Raw genomic sequence first — 19,716 nt, forward strand, 5'->3', positions numbered from 1 at the left:
GGTCCAAAACGTGCACAGTCCCACAAAAAGAAAAACGGTCGTCCAATATAAAATGTTTACTTTTTTTAACGTATGGAAACTTAGGGATCACCCCGTGGAATGATATAAATAAAAAATATATATAAATCACCAAATAAATGAATGCACGGTGAACAGATCATGCTGAAGTGTGCCTAAAATCAAAATTCAATACCACGTTATATATTTAGTGCAAATAGGACAGAAACAAACCTTACTTACTTGGGATCTTACAAGGTAACTTAAAAAAAAAAAAAAAAACTGCATCAGCTAGGCCAGTGAACTGATTAGGAGGACGACGTAATGCCTGTGTTTGCCTTTTCACGGTCTCTCTCCCACGGCAGACACAGGTGCAAACAGAGAGCTAGTGTTGGGTGGAGGTGTAGGGGTGCTGCGGTGGGAGCGAGTGGCACAGGTGGCACAGAGCCCCAGCCGTGCCGAGGGCATCAGCTCGGCATGTGGCGCACAGCCAACCACGCACAGCATATGCCAAGGGGGCGAGTGGGGGAGGAAGAGGGAGGAAAGGGGTTTTTCTAACTACCACATGGGTCCGCAGGTCTCCTGTCTTGCACCATATGCTGTCAGCATGTCTGTCTACCTGCATGCCTGTCTGTACGGCTGCCTCTTTGCCAGCTGAACAAAGTGCTGTCTGTCAGTGGTCAAACTGTCGGTGCCACGATGACGGGCGCACGACTCGACAGAGGTTTCATCTGCCTTAGACCTAAAGAAATCCTGTGTATACAAACACACTCAGACCTACATCTGTGCACTCGCACAAATGCCCACAAGTACAGTGCCAGCTTGTGTCATTATCATATTCATCAATTATGTAAACAGTTATGGGAACACAAGAATAACGCACACACACACACACACACACACACACACACACACACACACACACGCACACACACATGCACGCAGATTCTCCAAAATACATGCATTTTAATGAAGTGCCGTGGGGCTAGCCATGACCTCCGCATCGCATCTGTACACATCTACACACCAACACACAGGTGTTTGACATTGCATAGCTGAGGGCAGAAACCGTGTCTGCATCAAGATAAAAAACGGATATTTATGATAAAACATATGAATTTGGGAGAATTATCTCGAAATAAATTCCCCGAAGTCTTCGGGAGTTTATGAAATTAAGCAGAAATGCATAAAGCCATTCAACAAAAACAAGCACAATGTATCCCATAATATGCAAATAAGTATTTGTTCACTAAATACTAATTATTCACCTATCTGCATATCCTTCCCGTGTTTAACATAGAGTATAGTGAGGATAGTACCAATTTATTCATGCCCATGCTGTCAGCCTGACAGAGACGCAGCAAAACACCTTGAGGGCTGAAAAGTTTGTCATTGGCGTTTCAGGCAAAGTGCAGCGTTAGTGAAATTTGTCAGATTTAATCAAACTGGTTACTGTAACCTGGTTCAGCTGCGGGCCATGAAAGTTTAGAGCTCTAACTTAGGTACATACTAAAGTTTCAGCACAACTGGATCGTTCAGGTAAGAGCTGATATCTGAAGTCTTGCATGTTGTCACGGTTATGTTTTACTCTCACATCGCTACCACATAGGGTTGTCACAATACTAAAATTACCAACCTGAATAGTAAAATAATTCCCAATGTCAGTTTAAACGCTGTGGATGTTTTTCGTCTTTACATAACGCTTCTTTAAAAAGAACATCCAAGAATACAATCAATCATTTTAGTATAGAAACCAAACCAGTGTGAGGTGAGCAGTTTAGCAGGCTTGTAGTACAAAAGCAATTTAATTGAAAGTGCAACTTTCTTTTAGCACAACAGAGTATTCAGTTGAGCAAGTAATAGGGAAATGCATTCCCTAACGTATGTGGTTAGCAACAGCCTTGCACAATTTCTGTGTTTATGGAAATTTGCTTCATATTTTCTCCAAGGATCAACTGGAGTCTGTACTTGTACTTGTACATACCAAACCAACAGGGCTGTGTCCAATATTTTCAGTAGGAAGATGGGTAAACTACTATAGATGAAATGAATGAATGAAGATATTGATTATTTTGACGACTTTACCATCAGTCAGTCGTTGCTGCTGGATCTGTGGGTGTTTGACTTTTTCCCCTTTGATTTGTTAATTCTTGGATCCCTTGCTCAGCCTCCTCTCAACCTGTTTGTTCTCTGTCTCAGCTGTGACTCCCTCATCTGCAGCCCATGCCATCATTCACCTCCTCCTCTGTGTATCATTGTTCTCTGGTTTCATTGTGCCTCGCTGGCTCTTTCGGTGATGCAACCCATTTTCCCCGGTCACTTCCCTGGTATAAGATTTCGGTATTTGTTTATCAAAGAAATGCGCGATAATCCTCCCAAACTCCAGCCTGCATTTTAAAAAAAATGACTTTTTAAATCATTGTCAGGTTTAGTATTAACCAATGAAATAATAAAAATAAAAACAGAATAATGAATCACTGTTATAGAAAGTCTGCAACCCAAACACATGATTGATTGAGTCTTTAGAACTAGCGATGCTTTTAATGATAATTTTACCGCCCAAAGTGTCGCAGACTTCCATTTTTGTCCCCATTAGTAGCTCCTTTGCTGCTGAAGTCAGTCATTTCCATCTAAACTCCTTTGTAAAGCTGCTGTTAAATAAATAAAGGAATAAAAAATAAAACCTGATATTTGTTTCTTCCCCGTTTTTTTCTGGAGAAGGAAACACATGATTAGCAGCGTCAGACTGCATCTTCAGCTTGGCTTTGCCACCCAATGTTCATTACCATTTTGACATTTGCAATCAAAGACTTTCCTGAGACGCAGAGTTGCTAAAATCCATCTCAAAATGCCAGAATATATAAGAACAATGGTCATGAATGTCTATGCGGTGACAGAGTAATGAGGAGACAAAGAGAGACAGGGCTTTCAGTGGCCTCTCCTATTTGCTGACTAATGAGGGAATAATTGAGTGCAGTCGTCTCCCTGATTAGAGACAGGCTGGGCCTCGAAAAAGACAGAAAGACGGGAGTCAGGTCTTTCTTTCTCTTTGCTTTATCTTTCAGTCTCCTATCCTCTCCACCCTCTGCTGGACAGATACTTATCGCACCAGATACTAATTTCTACTCATGCACCGTTATCCCATACGCCTGCTGTCACACACTGGTACTGATTGCTGAAACAATACGTAGCTCCGTCTGACAATAGCAGCAGCATAATTGGCCCAGAGGACACAGGCAATGACATTAGCAGCACAGAGCACAGGGGAAGAGAAACGGCAGAGCGGACTCGTGATTTGGTTAAGAAAATTAAAGAGCAGCGAGAGAAAGTCTCGTTTCGTCAGCAAACATCCTCCCAGACTGATGTGTCCCTAAAGAGGAAAGTGTGAATCCAAAACAAAAGTTTGGACTTTTATCGGTCAGAAGAAAAAAGCAGCACGCACCGAAATGACTTAAGAGTTGTATGCAGAAAAAAGATGAACTGTGATGCAAAACATCTTCTCAAGGAAAAATAAACAATAAAATTAATAAAATAAAAATTAATTTGCATAGCTGTTCAGGTGGGACTTGCAACATACATATTCTAATTTATTCTTGATTTAACAATTTGTACATATTTGTAGCCATTTAAAAATGTTAATTTAGTTTCCATACGGTGCTAGGTCTGAAGAAGGTGAAGATCAAATATCAAAAGAGGTGGATAGCAGAGTGATTATACACACCTCTCACTGCTGCTTTCGGTAAGAGGTTGAGACCTCTCATATGTTCACATGGGGAACATTGTGGAATATTAATGTATTTTAGAGGCAAACATGAGCTTGATCTAATTTTGTTCTTGGACCTTTTTGTTCTGTGCAAGCAAAATATGGCTCAAAATGACGAATAATTGAACAAACTCCAAATAATAGTCATTTTCCACCAACTCAACGACTCCTCCATTTACTACTGTTGGTGCAGGATGGTGTGGCGACTTCCAAAAGTCGATTATCTTTTTTCTTTTTTTTTTTTTAGTTTTCAGAGTACTGATCTTCCAAAGTGACTCATCACACCAGGAAGTCTACACCTGAGCTTGATTTAAATGCCGTGGTAGGTATCGAAACAAATGAAGAGAATGGGATGTCTTCTGAACAGTTCTCATTTTTTGACTGGAGAGCCTGATAAGTCATGCAGAAAACAAATGAAAGAAGTCATTGCTGCAAACAGTTGGTCTGGCAAGCTGTTGAAACATGAGGTGGACTGTAGGTACCCCTAAGCATCCTGTAGGTGCCCCTGTGGGCAGCTGTAAGGTACCCTGTACTAGACCACTGATGATTAGCATTAGCTACCCCTCGACTCGTGGCACACCACTTGCCTTTAGGCGAAATTCTTACAGCCATAATCTTGTAATCAGTGTGTGATGTTGACTACGAATAAAGTACATGCTGCTTGACACTTTGTACTGAACATAATGGCCTGAAAGTCTTGCTGAATGCTGATGTATCTACTTTTGAAAACACAAATGGTTTCACCATGAGAAAACAGTGGAAAGGCAGTGGAACCTGTAAAAGAACCAAAACACAGATCTGTCACGAGTTTGCCAAACTACAGAAAAGGTTGGAGAGACTCTTGGTAGCTAAGCAGGATATAAAGATGTTCAAGGGAGATTCCAGGCCTACATCCAGAAGAAACAGGATCTCCTGATCACGGAGGAGAGGAAGTGAAAGGTTTAACATTTATCATCGTGTTCCCGTCAATGGAACCGCGTTTTCTCACGCGGTACCATTCTGAAACGACGAGTCTCTTCTCCGTCCCGATACATTTGTTGAGATAGATAATTATTCAGCTGCTAAATAATTTGTAAAAAATAGTCTGCCAGGCAGAGAGTGTCAGAATGGAGACGCTCTTTTCACATGTCATTAATTTCTAACATCCCAGGTTCTCCCTCCACGGACAGCGGCATGAGGACAATAACAGGAGGTGCTCGTGCTGGAACGGATACGTGAACCGCAGCCCTAGTTTCTCCCATAATGATGGCTGCTCTTTCCTCTCTCCGCCTGTGAGAGGGGCTGCGGTGTCTTTCACACGTTCCCCTCAGCGTTTGTCTCTTGTGATCCGCGAAAGTGGAGAAAAGTGGAAGCGCGCACACATAAACAAACACGCACAGAGAGCCCCGATAGTGCGGCGCCCGGAGCGAGCGAAGGTGTGGGTGTGAGTGGGACGGGTGCCAATCTTGGCATGGCTGGATCCCGGACTGAGGGCCTCCTGAGAGGGGACCAGGGGCACAGCAAATTGGCACACTACACTCCGCAGTCCCACCTGCGTGTGTTTTTCTGCGCCCGTGTGTCTGTGCGGAGAGCAAACCGATATTAATGTGTGTACCTCGTGTGTGTCTGTGCCCATTTCCGTGGTGAACGTGCCGTTGTGTTTTCCTGGAACCTTCTGGCTGAGAGCGGCATCAGCTGTGGATGCGATGAGGGAGAGTGGGCTCATTTCCCTCCGTCTTGTTTTGATCAATCTTTCTCCACCGTTTTTCACTTTCCTCAGCTCACCTCTCCCTCTCAGCCTTCACCCCGCCAGACTTGTTCTTGGCTTTACTTTGAGCCCTTTCACATGTTCATAAACGCATAATTTACACATTTCATCCGAAGCAGAAGCCTCTATCTCATAAACAAGCTCCCCTGCAAGGAAAATGTATTTATACTATCTGCATTTAAGAAAAAATCCTGGAGAAAGAAAGGGGGAAAAAAATCAATCAGGTGTTTGTTTTCCAGTTCCTCAGTCTCTCTATGGCTTAAGAGTGAAGATGCAAATATTTTAAAACAAGTAAGAAATATTCACCAGCAAGGCTTAAACAGCTAAACAAGTTTCAATAACATTTCCACAGGAGCAAAAATCTTACTTTTGCATTTATCCATAGGCTAACCTTGGTAGTGGTGCTGCAGAAGTACTCACACATTATTTTACATTTTTACACACTTCAACCTTGAACTTTAACATAACTTTAGACCAAGACACAAGATTTGCACACTGTTGAGGTTTACAAAATATAACGTTTGACGTACAGGTTAACTCCAAAGTAGGAAATGTGGTGGGCGTTAATATTTTCTTCAGTTCAAGCAAAACTTTGTAGAATCTCTTTTTGCTGCAATCACACATTCTCCTTTGCAAGAGGTTTTCAAGTATGGATGGAGAGCATTTGTGAACACCAGCTTTGAGTTAATGCCATAAAGTATCTACTGGGTTTTGATCTTTAAGTTGACTGGGCCATTCTGGACCATACATATCCATATGCAGCTCTGGGAAAAAATATTGTTTTTTTCTAAATTAATATGAATTTGTTTTCTTAGCACTAATTTGAGGTCTGAAAGTGTTGCTTTTTTTTCTCGCTATTTTGACCGTTTCTCATTTTATGCAAAGAAATTCTACATTTTTGCTTGGAATTTCAGAGACGTGTTGTCAGCAGTTCACAGAATAAAAGAACAATGTTTGTTTTACTCTAACATATAGCTATAAAGAGTAAAATCAGGGAAACTGATGACTTAGAGCGGTCTCTTTAACTTCTTCCAGAGCTGGGTTGGGTTTGGATTGTCGTAATGCTGGCAGGTCAACTTTCTTACCTGTCCAATGGGTTTTCCAGCCTCTGACACATTTTCTTGTTGTCCAGACTTTATCTCATCCATCTTTTCCACCATCCACTAGCAGCTCAGGTGTGTTCAGGGGAGCTTGGAGAACAGGATCTCTTCAGATGCCTTTCCCACACAGTGGGGACAACGCTGTCCACTCTTAAGACTGACTGTCATTACAGTTTATTTAGAGCCAAGTGGACCTAAATGGTCCTCTTTATGGATAATCTCCTGGGCGGAAGAATTTCCCATTACCTTCTACTGTCCACAAGATGCAATCCAAAACATTCTTACTGGTTCTCAGAAAGCCCTTAGCAAGATTATACAACATCTACTCTGTATATTTACTATTGGAAAAAGATATTAGCTTAGAAAAAACTCCTGTGGCCCAGGGACTATCACAAAGCAAAATCCTCATTATAAAACATCACCAGGCTTCATTATTTGGGCAGCTAGAAAGCTGTTCCTTATTATCATTTTATAAACCAACAAGTTTGAGTGTTTAATTACCAAAATGTATGTTTTGTTCTTACTTCCCGACTTCTTGTCAGAAAAGCCATTCACTACGTCACCGTCTTATTCGCTTTGTTTTTCTTTTCCAAATTATATCATTAAAGAATGACCTTTATAAAAGAACATTCCCTTTTTTTAATTTTCAAAGTTGAAAATATTGGTTTTCTCTGTTGTACACTGCTCTTTATTACTTACTGCAACATCACTTCATTCAGCTGTAGAAACTATTATGTCTTCTTCAAACCCAAAGGTGGCAGCGGACCAGTTAAAGACCTTGGACTGTGGGAAAAACCCTGAATATTTGGGAAACACCCAAGTCTTCATGACGAGGGCATGCAAAGCCTGCAGAGAAAGGCTTTTAAACTGGAAACGTTTTGTTTTGAGGAAAACTCTTAACCCCTTAGAGTGCCACCCCGTCTCACAGTGCAACTAAACCACTAACGATCCTTGAAGACTGAGAGTCCTCAACTACAGATAAACTTCTGCTCCTGGTGTTTTTGTTTTTTCCATGAGACCCTTCCATTGTCCATTACAGTGGTTTAAATGTAATTTATTCTTTAACTGAATTATTCTCTAAACTACATCGGTCCAGAATGGCATCGTCCTCGTTGCTTTCCACCCACATGCTGCCCACAGTGTTAAAAATTTTTTTTTTTTAAATCAATGAACCGATCGAATTTCTTGGACGTTACACACCAGAGATGTGCAACGTTGCCACATAATAATGATCTGTGAAAAAGCATCTGGCACATCACCGAATTTCATGTTTTCACTTTTAAGTCACTTGTACATTTTTTTCAGCTCATCAGAAATAATAATATCAGTTCTCTTTGTGAAAATATCTGGATTCAAGACATGAGTATTTGTTACAGAGCAGACTTTACAATCTAATTACTTTCTTTACAATCTAATTACTTTCTTTACAATCTAATCACTTTCTTTACAATCTAATTACTTTTTTCAGGTTGTCCAGGTCCTGAAGCAGCACTGCATCTCCAGGACCATCACATTAAATGATCCTCAAACTGATTTTTGGTCAATGTGATACAGACCTTTTTGGTTAGATCCCGGTTTTACCTTGGAGCTCATCCGTCCAGGCAACGTTGCCCAGTCCCTTTCTTATTGTTAGGGTCCATAAAAGACCCAACCTCCTGTATTAGTTGTGAATGTTCTCTTGGAATAAATGTGGTGGGCAAGTAAATCTACAAGAAGTTCCTCACTGTTTGATATCTTTTCCATTTGTGGAAAAAAATGACTTTGCCAAACGTATTGTCTATTGTTCCTAATTGCTGTTTTTTATTAGGACATAATGTGTTGCTTTTTTAGGTCCTATTTCAAGTAGTTAGACATGCTGAAAATAAGTACTTTCTTGATTTCTGCCTACTTGGGTGTTCAGACCTGGGTTTGGCTTGTGGAACTGATGTCCACACTTAAAATATGGTTATACACAGAATGAGTTAACTGGATTTCTTTTCTTACAAAATCAAATCATCTTTTGTTTATTTCTTATGATCTGAATAAAAAAAAAGGAAATGCAAGGAAGAAATTACACTGTAAAAGTGTAGTTTCTTCTTCTGTGTTGTATCCTGGGGAAACATTACTGTATATCTTTAGCTATCTGGATGTAACTCTATGTAAGATATATAAAAAACATAGCATAGCTACTCTGCAGGGTTTTCATGAAACAAATAGTAGACATCTGAACGTTTTTTTTTTTCATTTGCTTAACAAGGTGTTAAAAATATGGATGCTTAAAACAAAACTCCCTTAAGAGACAGTTTCTTAATAAAGACGAAAAAGAGCAGAGGGCCGATACATGAAAGATTTAATCTCTGAGGCAGAAAGGAGAAGTGTGCACTTAGAGTCAAAACCCTTCTCCTGCAGCTTAGCTTCCACGTCAGCAACAGTTACAATCATTTACCAAGTCTGTGCCAGAAAACACACACAAAAACACACACACGCACAAGAAACAAGTGATCTTCATCATCTGTTATTGTTTGGCCGATAAGGTAGCGAATTGTACAATTTTTGGAATTGTGTTTTGATAAATAATCCCCAAAAGTCACTTTATATGTCGCCAGGCCAGCAGAAGGAGTTTTACCTTGTATCCAAGGACAAAAGTTTTTTTATTCTGGATTCGTCAACGTCAGATGCGTTGAGCCCAAGAACAGCTAAACTTTATTTGGATCCACACTTTCACTAAAGATTTAAAGTCCTGCTGTGTTTCTAAATCTCAAAATGCTAAAAATATAGAGGATGCAAAGAGGAAGACCGAGGCTAAGAGCCGAGTGAAGGACAGAGGGCAGGGAGATCAAGAGAGAGGGGAGATCTTCAAGCAATCAGGCGCTCTGATAATCTGTGGGTTCAAAAGAGGGGAATGTCATTGATCTCCCTGAGGACAATGCCATGCAGAGGCCTGTGTTCAGCGCTAGCTACAAGCCCAGAAAATAACCCTTCAACCCTGCACCCACTGACACAAAGCCAGGCCCTTTGGTTGTGACTGTGAGAAGAATGGAGCTCCTACTCAGTCAGCTTGAAGCCTTGTGAGTTTACCAGGCCCAATTACAAGAAACACACCAGCTGTCTGCAGCATTCATATTTCTTCCTGACTAATAACATAAATAGAGATATTGATACAGGATTGTCAAGGTATTATTTAGTCCTGAATGTAAATCTTAGCCAAAGGGAGACATGCATACATTTCAAAATGCTTTCAAAACAAAAATCTAAATAGTGTAGTTTACATTTGTATTCATTCCCTCTAAGTTAATGCTAAGTAGAAACATCTTTTAGTGTCACTGAACTATTAAACTCCTCAAATCTTGCTTCAGATTTTCCAACGGATTTAGGTCTGGACTTTGATTGGGCCATTCTGGCATTTGAATATGCCTTGATCTCCACATTTAGGTTTATTATCTTGTTGGAAGATCAATCTCTCTCCCAGTCAACAGCTGTAGTTGTGGATGTGTCACCAGACACAGAAATACATGCGGGTTTCTACATGTTGGTGTGCACGCAAATATTTACACCCTGTCCTGCCATTCCCAATGCACAGGCAAGAGGAGAGGAGAAATTTTTAAGGGCGAAGAAAAAGACAAAAGGAGGAACACATTGAGACGCACACATGCACAACCAAACCGTGATAATGGTGACATTTTCACTGCGCCCGTGTCTGAGTGCGGCTGGCTGATGGCCCACAGAGATGGCCTTTAGAAGAGTGACAGGCCAAAATTACCATCAAGAGCCAGCAGTATTAACTCTACACTTTACATACGCGGCACACACTCTCAAACACACACAGTCCTCGCCTTTTATTACAGCTCTATGTTGAGTTCAATAGCCTCATAACCTCTGTGCTAGAGAGATGAGATTGCTCTCTCCTTCTCAGCTCACCTATCTTTCCCGCTCTCATCTTCCCTTGGCTCCATTTTCCGCTCCACTCCGCCGGACAACCCCATCTCCGTCTGCCCCGCTCCTATCGGCTTTTGCAACTCTTCTTCTCTTATCTGTTTCTCCTCCACATCTCTCCAAATTCCATTCTGCTATTTCTCCCACGCTGTATCTCAGACGTAACTTTACTAAAAACGAATCCAAGTGCATGTATCTAAATTTGCACAAAGCCATTTTAGAAACAACACAAAGGTTTTCAGCAGTAAAAAACATGGAACCTACAACTGCATTGCTTTTTGAAAGAAGACTTATTATTGGATGTTTCTCTAAACCACTCAATGTCAAAATTATGCATACAGGGGCAAACACACCCCTACATGGCCATTGGTATTTGATTAAGTATCGTTCAGCAAGTGGCACCCTGAACACAAATGTTTTGTAGACATCAACAAGCTTCCTGTGCAGTTCTGGTTTGATATTTTAACTCTTCTCCTGATAAAATTGGTAAAGTTGATATAAATTTCGGGTTTTCTTGGAAGGATTCAACTGGACCGAGTTAAGGGTCTTTCCAGAAACTCAATGCTTGTCAGCTCTTTGCATCCTTAAACCAGTTCTGTTGTGTATTTTGGATAATGTCCCTGCTAACTGTGTACAAAGGTGTACAAAAATCAAGACGTTACAACCACAAACCTGGGGGATTTTATGAGAGACCAACACAATGTAGCACACATGCCTGCTTTTCTGAAGAAAAGCAGCACAAACCATCCCCACCGCTTTAGCAGTGGGCATGGTGTGTTCAGGAGGGTTTCCAGCCATGATTAGCATTTTGCATGTTTGTCAAAAACATTTAGTTTTGCTCTAGTCTGACCAGAGCACCTCTGTTCACATGGGTGTACGTTTGCGAGTACAACTGGGTGAACGTGGCTCTAGCGTAAAACCACTTTGATGCATGACTGTTTCAGTCACTTTACCATGCCATATATAACTTGTGACTAACGAAGAATAGAAAGATTAGGATTTTCTTTCGACAAGAAAAGCCAAATTCGTGGCGTGCAGACCTCGATAGCCGCCCTGTTGACTCTTTCATGAGCAATGGATCTCTGAAACTCATAAAGAATTTTGGTAGACCTTCATTCTCCCTCCCTGCTCAATGTTTACCTCCCAGTTTGAGATGAGTTTCATAACCTAATCTTACCTTAAAATTCTCTGCAACTTCATCCCTGACTAATCTGCATGAAGTTCTTGGCCTTCATAAGGTGGTTTGTTTATAATGTTCTCCAACAAAGATGAATTAATACTGAGAATAAATTAGACATAGGTTTGCTCTTTTTTATAGGCTATGTGATTTCTGAAGGGAACTGGTTACACTCGGTTTTATTTAGGTGCATCAGAGGAAAATGGGCTAGATTCAAATGTATGCACTACGCTTTATATTTTTATGTTTTTTAAGCTATAATTTTTTTCCCACTTTATAGCCATGCCACACTTTGTGACATTCCATCACATTAAATCCCAAGTTTGTGGCGTTCGCTTAACGAAATGTGTAAAGGTTTCAGGCGTAGGAAGAATTTCGCTGATAGATCTTGTAGCATTTTTGTGATGTTGTTTAAAGACTAAATGTTGAAAACGGCTTGTGCAGAGCAGAACACCTTCCGCTGAATAAGAGCAGGTGAGCTTTGTTTCAGCCTTCACAGAGCTTCACAGACGTACAAGCTTTTACTAACAAAACCGACCTTGCCAGCAGGGGGATGAACATCGACAGCCGTGAGTACACGGACCTGCTGGTAGTCAACAGGCTGCAGTATTTATTGGTCTGGAAAGTCAGTGTGGGAAGCTGAGGTTTTTTTTTTTTTTTTGTGTGTGTGTGTGTGTTTCTCTGTGAGGGAGAAAACCGCAGCTTGTGCATGTGTTGCGCGGGTGCACGTGTGCGTTATCAGGCCTGTGCAGACTCTGCCGTCCAGCGGTTTGCGAGATGAGACAGAACGAGCGATTTGCCACCATGAAACACTGAGCAGACTATTAAACGCACACATGCATGCACGCACGCACATGCACAAACACACATTTAAGCAGCCAGATGTGGCCGTCTTTTCCACCCACAGACATTCACTCTTATCTGTTGTACCCCCACACCTACTCACACACACCTCGTTTGGCCTTACACTGCAGCACTATCAGAGTTTGCTATTAGTTCATATCTTGGCCTGGGGCAGCACTTGGACCCGTACGATGACAGGCATATCTGTTGATGGAAAACTAACCAGCCGCTGGCCCAAAGGTTGGCGTCAAACAGCACACGCTCAAACAGTTCTGGGATGGGAACCTCCTTTTTCTTTTTTTTTATCTCACAACAATTCAGGAAGAGAGTAAAAATGGCAACGAAGACCGATAAAGAGATAAATAGTGAGTTTATCAGTTCCCAACTCCATTTTACCCGGCTCCGACATTTACTATTGTTTCTCAGAGATGTCGGTGCGGCCTTGATCAAAACTTAATTACTGCCTTTGCAATAATTATTGGAAACGTTTGAGCTGTGCAGCGCGTCGGCAGCAGATTCCTTTGGATGTTTTGGTTCACTATTAATGCGCGCGCGCGCCGCCATGTGTGAGCCTTTTCATTTTGCACGACGGGAAATTCAACACGGTATTAACAATGAATCAGAGAACAGGGAGCATGAGGGATCTGAATGCTGATGATTAAAACTGGCAGGGAAAAGTCTGAGCCCAGTCGCAAAACCACAACAAACTGTTGCGCTGCTACAATCTGTCGCATTTTTGCTTTCATGTCGCTGAAAGTGAACAAATGTGAAAATTAGTACTTTGCTTTTAGTTTTTAGTTTGTTTTGTTTTTTGGGGGGTGGAGGGGGGGGGGGAAATGCAGCATTTAAATTGACATGGGATTGGACCAAAGAAGATCAGACAACTGATCTGCAACAGGTTTTCAGAGCACTGCTTTGGTACTGGAGGATTTCCTTGCATTTAATGCCGATTTTTCTTTTTCTATTTCTAATTCATTTTTTGTTTGTGGCCAATTGAAGCATTCGTTCACATTGTGTTTGTGGCAAAGACACTCTGCAACCGCAACATTTAATCTCAAGAAGATCTTTGCCTTTAGATTCTAATTGGGAAGGTTTTCATTTAATCAGAATATAGCTGTACAACACTTTCTTTATTAAGTGTTCATTTAACACCAAAAAACTAATTAATACCCACATCATATTCTTAAATTTGTGAACTTTCACCTTAGGAAACAACTATGTGTCAGACTCAAAGAGAGCACAGGCAAAACTAAAAGATAAATCTGATTAGATCTTAAATCTCTGACTCTGGTAAAGCAATTGGACTCTGATCTTATTTGTTTACTGGAACCATTTTAACCCTATCCGATGTATAATGCAGTAGAAAAGGGTTCAAGGACAGTTCTAATCCATAAATCACAGAATATGTGTCTGCATGCATGCTAAGGACAAAAATAAAAAAATAAAGATCTCGATCCACCAAGAATATCAACAGGTGGCCAAGAATGATATGAAAGTTATCAGACAATCACAACAAAACATGTAAAATCCCTTCACTTTGGCACAAAAAAAAAATACAAAAATGAAGATTTTTTTAATATAACCTTATACAACGGTGGGGAAACTTGTTAAAAAAATATCTGTTATTGACAAAATTAAAATTGTCAAAATGCTGTTAAACTTTGTACAATTTCCATTAGCCAGTAAAGCCAATCTCTCGAGAGGATTCGGAGTGTCGGTCCTCTCTGCAGCTCCTGGTCTCTGCAGGTTTCCGTAGGTTTGAGATACTCAGATGACCGTGGAAGAGGGCTGATTTTCTGTCCAATTAACCTTTTCACTGTCGACTTGGTAATATGTTTTGGATCGTTGGTGAAATCGAAATTATCTGACCCAACTGGAAATGGTTTCTTTTAGTGAAAAGATGCATTTCCAGTATACTGGTAGAGCGCACCAGCTATTTATTTAAAAATACCCTGGTATTCTGCAGAGTCCATGAAGCCATGCACCCTGACGTGTTTCCAACAGGCTTTACCAGAGAAACTGAAAGTAGGAATGAGGCGCTTTATCTGTACGTTAAAGTGGACGTCATGCATCACTGGTTATATTTTTCATTTAACAATACTGCTGATAAATTGTTCTCAATCAGCAGTTTAAAATCCTTTAAAAGAAAGATTATATATATATATATATATATATATATATATATATATATATATATATATATATATATATTTTAGACTGGCTCAATTGTGTGAGAAGTTCCAGGAGTGACAGAAAGTTCTTCAAATTGCGGTATTGACCCTTATATTTTAGGCAAATGAGTGTAATGTCAGGAATCAAATCATAATTAATGCGTGAAAGGCGTCAGCTGAAAGAATAAATGAGAATAATTTCCTAAATGGAGTAAACGAGACGCACTGATTCCCCCTATTCCCTGAAAGTTTCCTCTGTCGAACTCCCCGTAACCCTGGGGTTTTGTTTATTTTGGTTGTGATGATAAAAATATACGAACCAGAAGCCGCTGCCACATATCAAGTCGGAATATTATTCAAATAAATCTGCTGGTCTCTGGTGACTTGTTTTACTTGCGCTTAAAGCGCATGCACTTTCTAGACAAATTTGAAGCAGTACTTTATTTTTATTTCTTGCATAGAAAACAAGCGCAGATCACAGAGACTGCACCTTCAGGCATCAGCTTACCTTTACGGCTGGTTGTGCATGTAAATGCTGCACTGTAGCTGAACGCATGTCATTTATAGGCAACGCCTAGCACCGGTGCTTCATCAGTGGTTTTCACCCAGCCCGACACACGGGCCAGCTCCGAGGACCCACATTCACGTCCACGGCGACTTCATTGAAATGATAAGGAGTTTTCTAAAAATAAACAGCATATATGTGGAGGGTGCTGTCAAATTATTGAAAAAAAAATAAATGAATAAATAAATTGCGGCAGCAAGCAGTTTAAATCTATTCAGCTCTCCAGAGAAGACCCCTGCTTGCTTATATTTGTTTTCTCCATTTATTCTGCTTTTATTGTCTAACTACCCCGGGCGAAACCATCACAAATGCCTGGTGGGGAGGAGGTGGGGAAGTGGGGGTGAGCGGGTGGAGTTGTGTGTGGGGGTTCAGTAAAGCAGCCAAGTTGAAGCAACACTCTGCCGCCGCCTTCCCAGATTTACATTCGGGAGCCATTTTCTCCGCTACCCAGAATTCAGTCCGAAGAGGTCTCTCCTCTGTCTCCCGCTCTCCAGCTCCATCCCTCCCTTGATTATCACAGTCCACTCTATGAGGAGACAGTAAAGGGGCAGGGAGGCTGAGGGTGGGGTGTGAGGAGGGGCGCAGGAGGAGGAGGAGGAAGAAGAGGAGGTGGTGGTTTGGAGGGTTAAGAGGGAGGGAAGTGGAAAGAAGGAAAAGATGAGAGACAGAGAGCGCGAGACTGACAGACAGGGAGACGGGGGGTAGTACAGAGAGCTGCAGCTATCTGCTGAAATATTCATGTTGGTGCCAGCAGCTTTTCCATTCCCCTCTCAGCAGGGGGCTGCTGTTTGATACATCCATCGCTCTCTCCCTCGCTGCTCCCCGCAACCCCTTTCCCTTTCCTCCCCACCTCCCTCGGTCTCTCTTAACTGGTGAGGCTGGTAGATGGTAAATGCTCTTCAAGAGAGGGAAGGTCTCATTCCGTGCCAACCTGGACAAACGCGTTCCCGCCCCTCGGACACAGACCCATCTGCAGTGGCAGCACGACTTTTATCAGGTTTTTATTTCTATTTTTATTTGAAAAACTGCCTCTCATGACTTTTTAAATGACAAAATTTTGTCAGAACAGAAAACATTACAACATATTTTGAGTTTTAAATTAAAGGAAAAATGTAACTTACAGAGTGACGGTATTTGTATTTGTTCATGAAAAGTATTAAAGAACACTAATCTAAATAAGAACGACAAAGTCGACTGCTTTTTACTGCCTCACTTTGAGATACATCAACATATAACATTTTTACTTACAGTTTCAACTAAATTGAACTTGCTGGCTGTTTGTTTCAGGCCCCAATAAAACATTTTGTTGTTATATTTTGGGAAAGGTCATAGTTGGGTTTCATTTTCACCACTCTCCCTACATTTGCCACATTAGAAGGAACTTCTTTCAAGGTTCAGTAGATCAACAGATTCCTTTCTACATTTCTTATTAAATGTAGAAAGGTTCAAAGGTTCCTGTATAAGTTCATTTGAACACAGCCATCCATCGATCTGTGTGAAGTTCTCAGTGCATCCAGTGTCAGCTCACAGAGACAAAAGGTAAAGAGACCAGATCTCATTCTGCTCTACAGCAAAGTTCTTTGGCTTCTCCTGGAGGATCCCGAGGCTTTCTAGGTCAGAAGAGAAATATATTTTCCCTTAGGTGAGTTCTGGGGCTGCATTGTGTTAGGATGGTCATTTCCACATTCTGCTCAGAATCTAGTTCTTTGGGTCATAATGCTTTAGCCATGACTAGGAATGCACCGGTCTACTTTTTTCACTTCCAATACTGATGCAGATATCTGAGGTTTAGTGTCGGGTGATACTGATACAGAAAAACATTACTGAATTCACTTTAACTGTCTCTTTTTAAAAAAAAAACAACAAAAAAAACCCCACAGAAGTTTAATTGGTTAACTCTGCACCAGTGCAGCACACATAAATAGACCAATAACTCCACAAACGTGGTCAAACACGTAAAAACAGCACAACTTTAATTTGCAGAGTCCAGCCAATTAGGAGTATAAAAGCCAATGTTCAATAAATAATAGAGAAAGTGAAACTGACAAAATCAATCAAGTTGACCACTTTGGACAAATGTAAAAATAAATGGCAATGAATCTTCTTTCAAATTGTTCAAAACATGAAATCAGGATGTCTAAGCATAATGTAAAATAAATAATAAAGCATGACGTCACTCAGAGCACAAAACATCCTTGTGAATCGGGCATATTGTCACCAATCGAGAAGTTTTTTTCAATATTGGGACGGATGCAGATATTAATATCGGCGCGGTGCCTCTCTAGTCTAGGTGGGATTGTAGACTGATTGGTAAATCAAGAGCCTTAAGTTGTGAGGTCAGGATTGTCTGATAGACTGATTGGCACCAATCAGACCATCACCAGTAGCTCCATCCTATAAACTATTGTGACAATAAAAAAAATCACTGAATTCTGATCCAAAGGGAGAAGTCCAACTGTTTCTGGTTAATAACGGCATACGACCTGGTTTAGCTGACTCTCCCTATGCCACTTCACACTCTGCAGATCCCTAAACTAAAGGTTATGGTTCAAAACACCAACATCATCGCAAACCAGGAAGCTTCCTCTGTGCGACCACACCGAAACATCCTAATCATGGGTCTCCTGCAATAATTTTGGCATGATGCACCACAAATCTGACTCTCAGCAGGTGAACATCGATTGCTCACTGACCAGACGGTGGGCAAACACACAAATACAAATTCAATAGAAAGAGTAAAGAGTGCATCAAATGTAGTGTTATAACTTTAGAGCTTTCTTAGTAAGACTCAAACGTCTTTGTGAATTAAACCAATGTTTCAATTACCTTTTCAAAACCAACTTTTTCAGGTTGTACTGGTTTAATTTGCTTTACTTTTTAGACTTTGACAGAAACTTTATTGAACTGGTGATGACTACGATGTCACAGCAGCAAAAAAAATAAAAATACTGAACTGGACAAAACAGCATTTCCATCCAACTATTACTTCATTATCCTTCAGAGCAACACAATTTAGAATAACAGAGCATAAAATAAAAGAGAACAATATCATATCCAGAAGTGACTAAAAAAAAATCAAAAAGCTAAAAAGCAGTCCCGCTTTTCTCTCGTTGTAATTTCACTGCACGCAAACTTCAAATGGCTCCGGGGAAGTTTTTCTATCACATCATCATCATTTATCGAAGAAAAGCTGTCATCTTGTGTTTGCTAGACAAATGTGGGAAACAACTTTCTTTGTTGTCTGAAACGATGAGCGCTTCCTGTTAACTTAGCTAAACATGTGACCGTTAGAAGATGTGCAAAAAGGAGCAGGTCCAGACAGAAAAAAATACAACTTGGAATTTTCAAGAAATCTAATTTATTAGCCAAAAGTTTGATCAAACAAACGCAGGCTCACAGGATTCAAACTTTGCTCCAGAGGCCTTGCCACCGTGCGGAGAAAACAGTCCAAGGGAAACACAGCTGCATGGAGTCGAGTCTCGTAGGACCAGGTTCTACCTTTCAGTGAAACCCCCACATCATTTTATTTAGATCAGATGTCAGGACTGGTGGTTAAACAGGGAGGGGCTGCCCTCACGGTTCCTGTGTGTATCGGCACGAATGTGTGTGTGTGCGTGTGTGTGTGGTTGCACTTAGCCAGCACACGCATTGAGGGATGTGGCAGATGTTGCAGAGGAAAGGCTTAGTATGTGTGTGTGCGTGTCTTTAAGCGTGTGTTAAAAATATCTTTGCCACAGCGGGAAGCCATGGCGGCCAATTACAGTGCAGCATCTGGGCTAGCACACATTTATTAGAGTGAGTCTGGGTGTGTGTAAATGTGTAAATGTGTGTGCGAGGAGGTTCAGGCTGAGTTCAGGTTGCTCACATCTTAGCATGTAGAGTTTGAGGAAGAGCTGCAGCATGTGTTTAACAGCGTCGAGGCTTTGTGTCGGCGCAGCGCAACCAGAACTCGCACACCATGAAGACGACACCAGGGCTGGAGACGATTACAGGAAGCCAGAAGTGGATACATATGAAAAGGCAATGAAGACAATAGGGAGGATGGAAAAAAGGGCGTCTAAAGAAGGGAGAGCGGAGGAAGAAACTTCAGGGAAAGCAATTGTTTCTTGGAGAGATGCTTGTGTGTCCTTCACTACACTCTCAGGAGAGAAGATTTAAAGATTTTTTTGTTGCTATTCGCTTCAAATCTAAACATTCGTTTTTAGATCATTTTCAGATTTTTTCATTCCTTTAACAGCCACATGTTATTGTGGCTTCAGACTAGGCTACCCATAATTTAACTTAGATAACAAAGAAATGTCTGTTTTCTTTTTAAAAAATATCTCTAAATTGTTATTCTTAATAGTTTTTCCTTTTCACAAAGTTTACAATTACTCATTATTCAGCTACAGTAGACTTAATTATCACACATCTGTGAGTGACAGTGACGCAAATCGGCATT

At 40.9% G+C, this 19,716-nt stretch overlaps 1 protein-coding gene across 4 annotated transcripts in view; it reads left to right on the top strand.

Annotated features, from left to right (window-relative positions):
* cmtm8b (CKLF-like MARVEL transmembrane domain containing 8b) overlaps positions 1–19,716 on the top strand; it is a 34,759-nt gene that overhangs the window by 9,384 nt on the left and 5,659 nt on the right. Inside the window, exon 1 of one of the 4 annotated variants that reach the window (XM_044117866.1) lies at positions 16,254–16,272. The exons of the other annotated variants lie outside the window; for them this stretch is intronic. The gene's annotated coding sequence lies outside the window, so the exon portion shown is untranslated. Of the gene's footprint in view, positions 1–16,253; positions 16,273–19,716 lie in introns of those variants that run through there. 4 annotated transcript variants of the gene reach the window in all.

This window comes from Gambusia affinis, linkage group LG05 (assembly GCF_019740435.1).
Source record: "Gambusia affinis linkage group LG05, SWU_Gaff_1.0, whole genome shotgun sequence".
Classification (NCBI taxonomy): Eukaryota; Metazoa; Chordata; class Actinopteri; order Cyprinodontiformes; family Poeciliidae; genus Gambusia; species Gambusia affinis.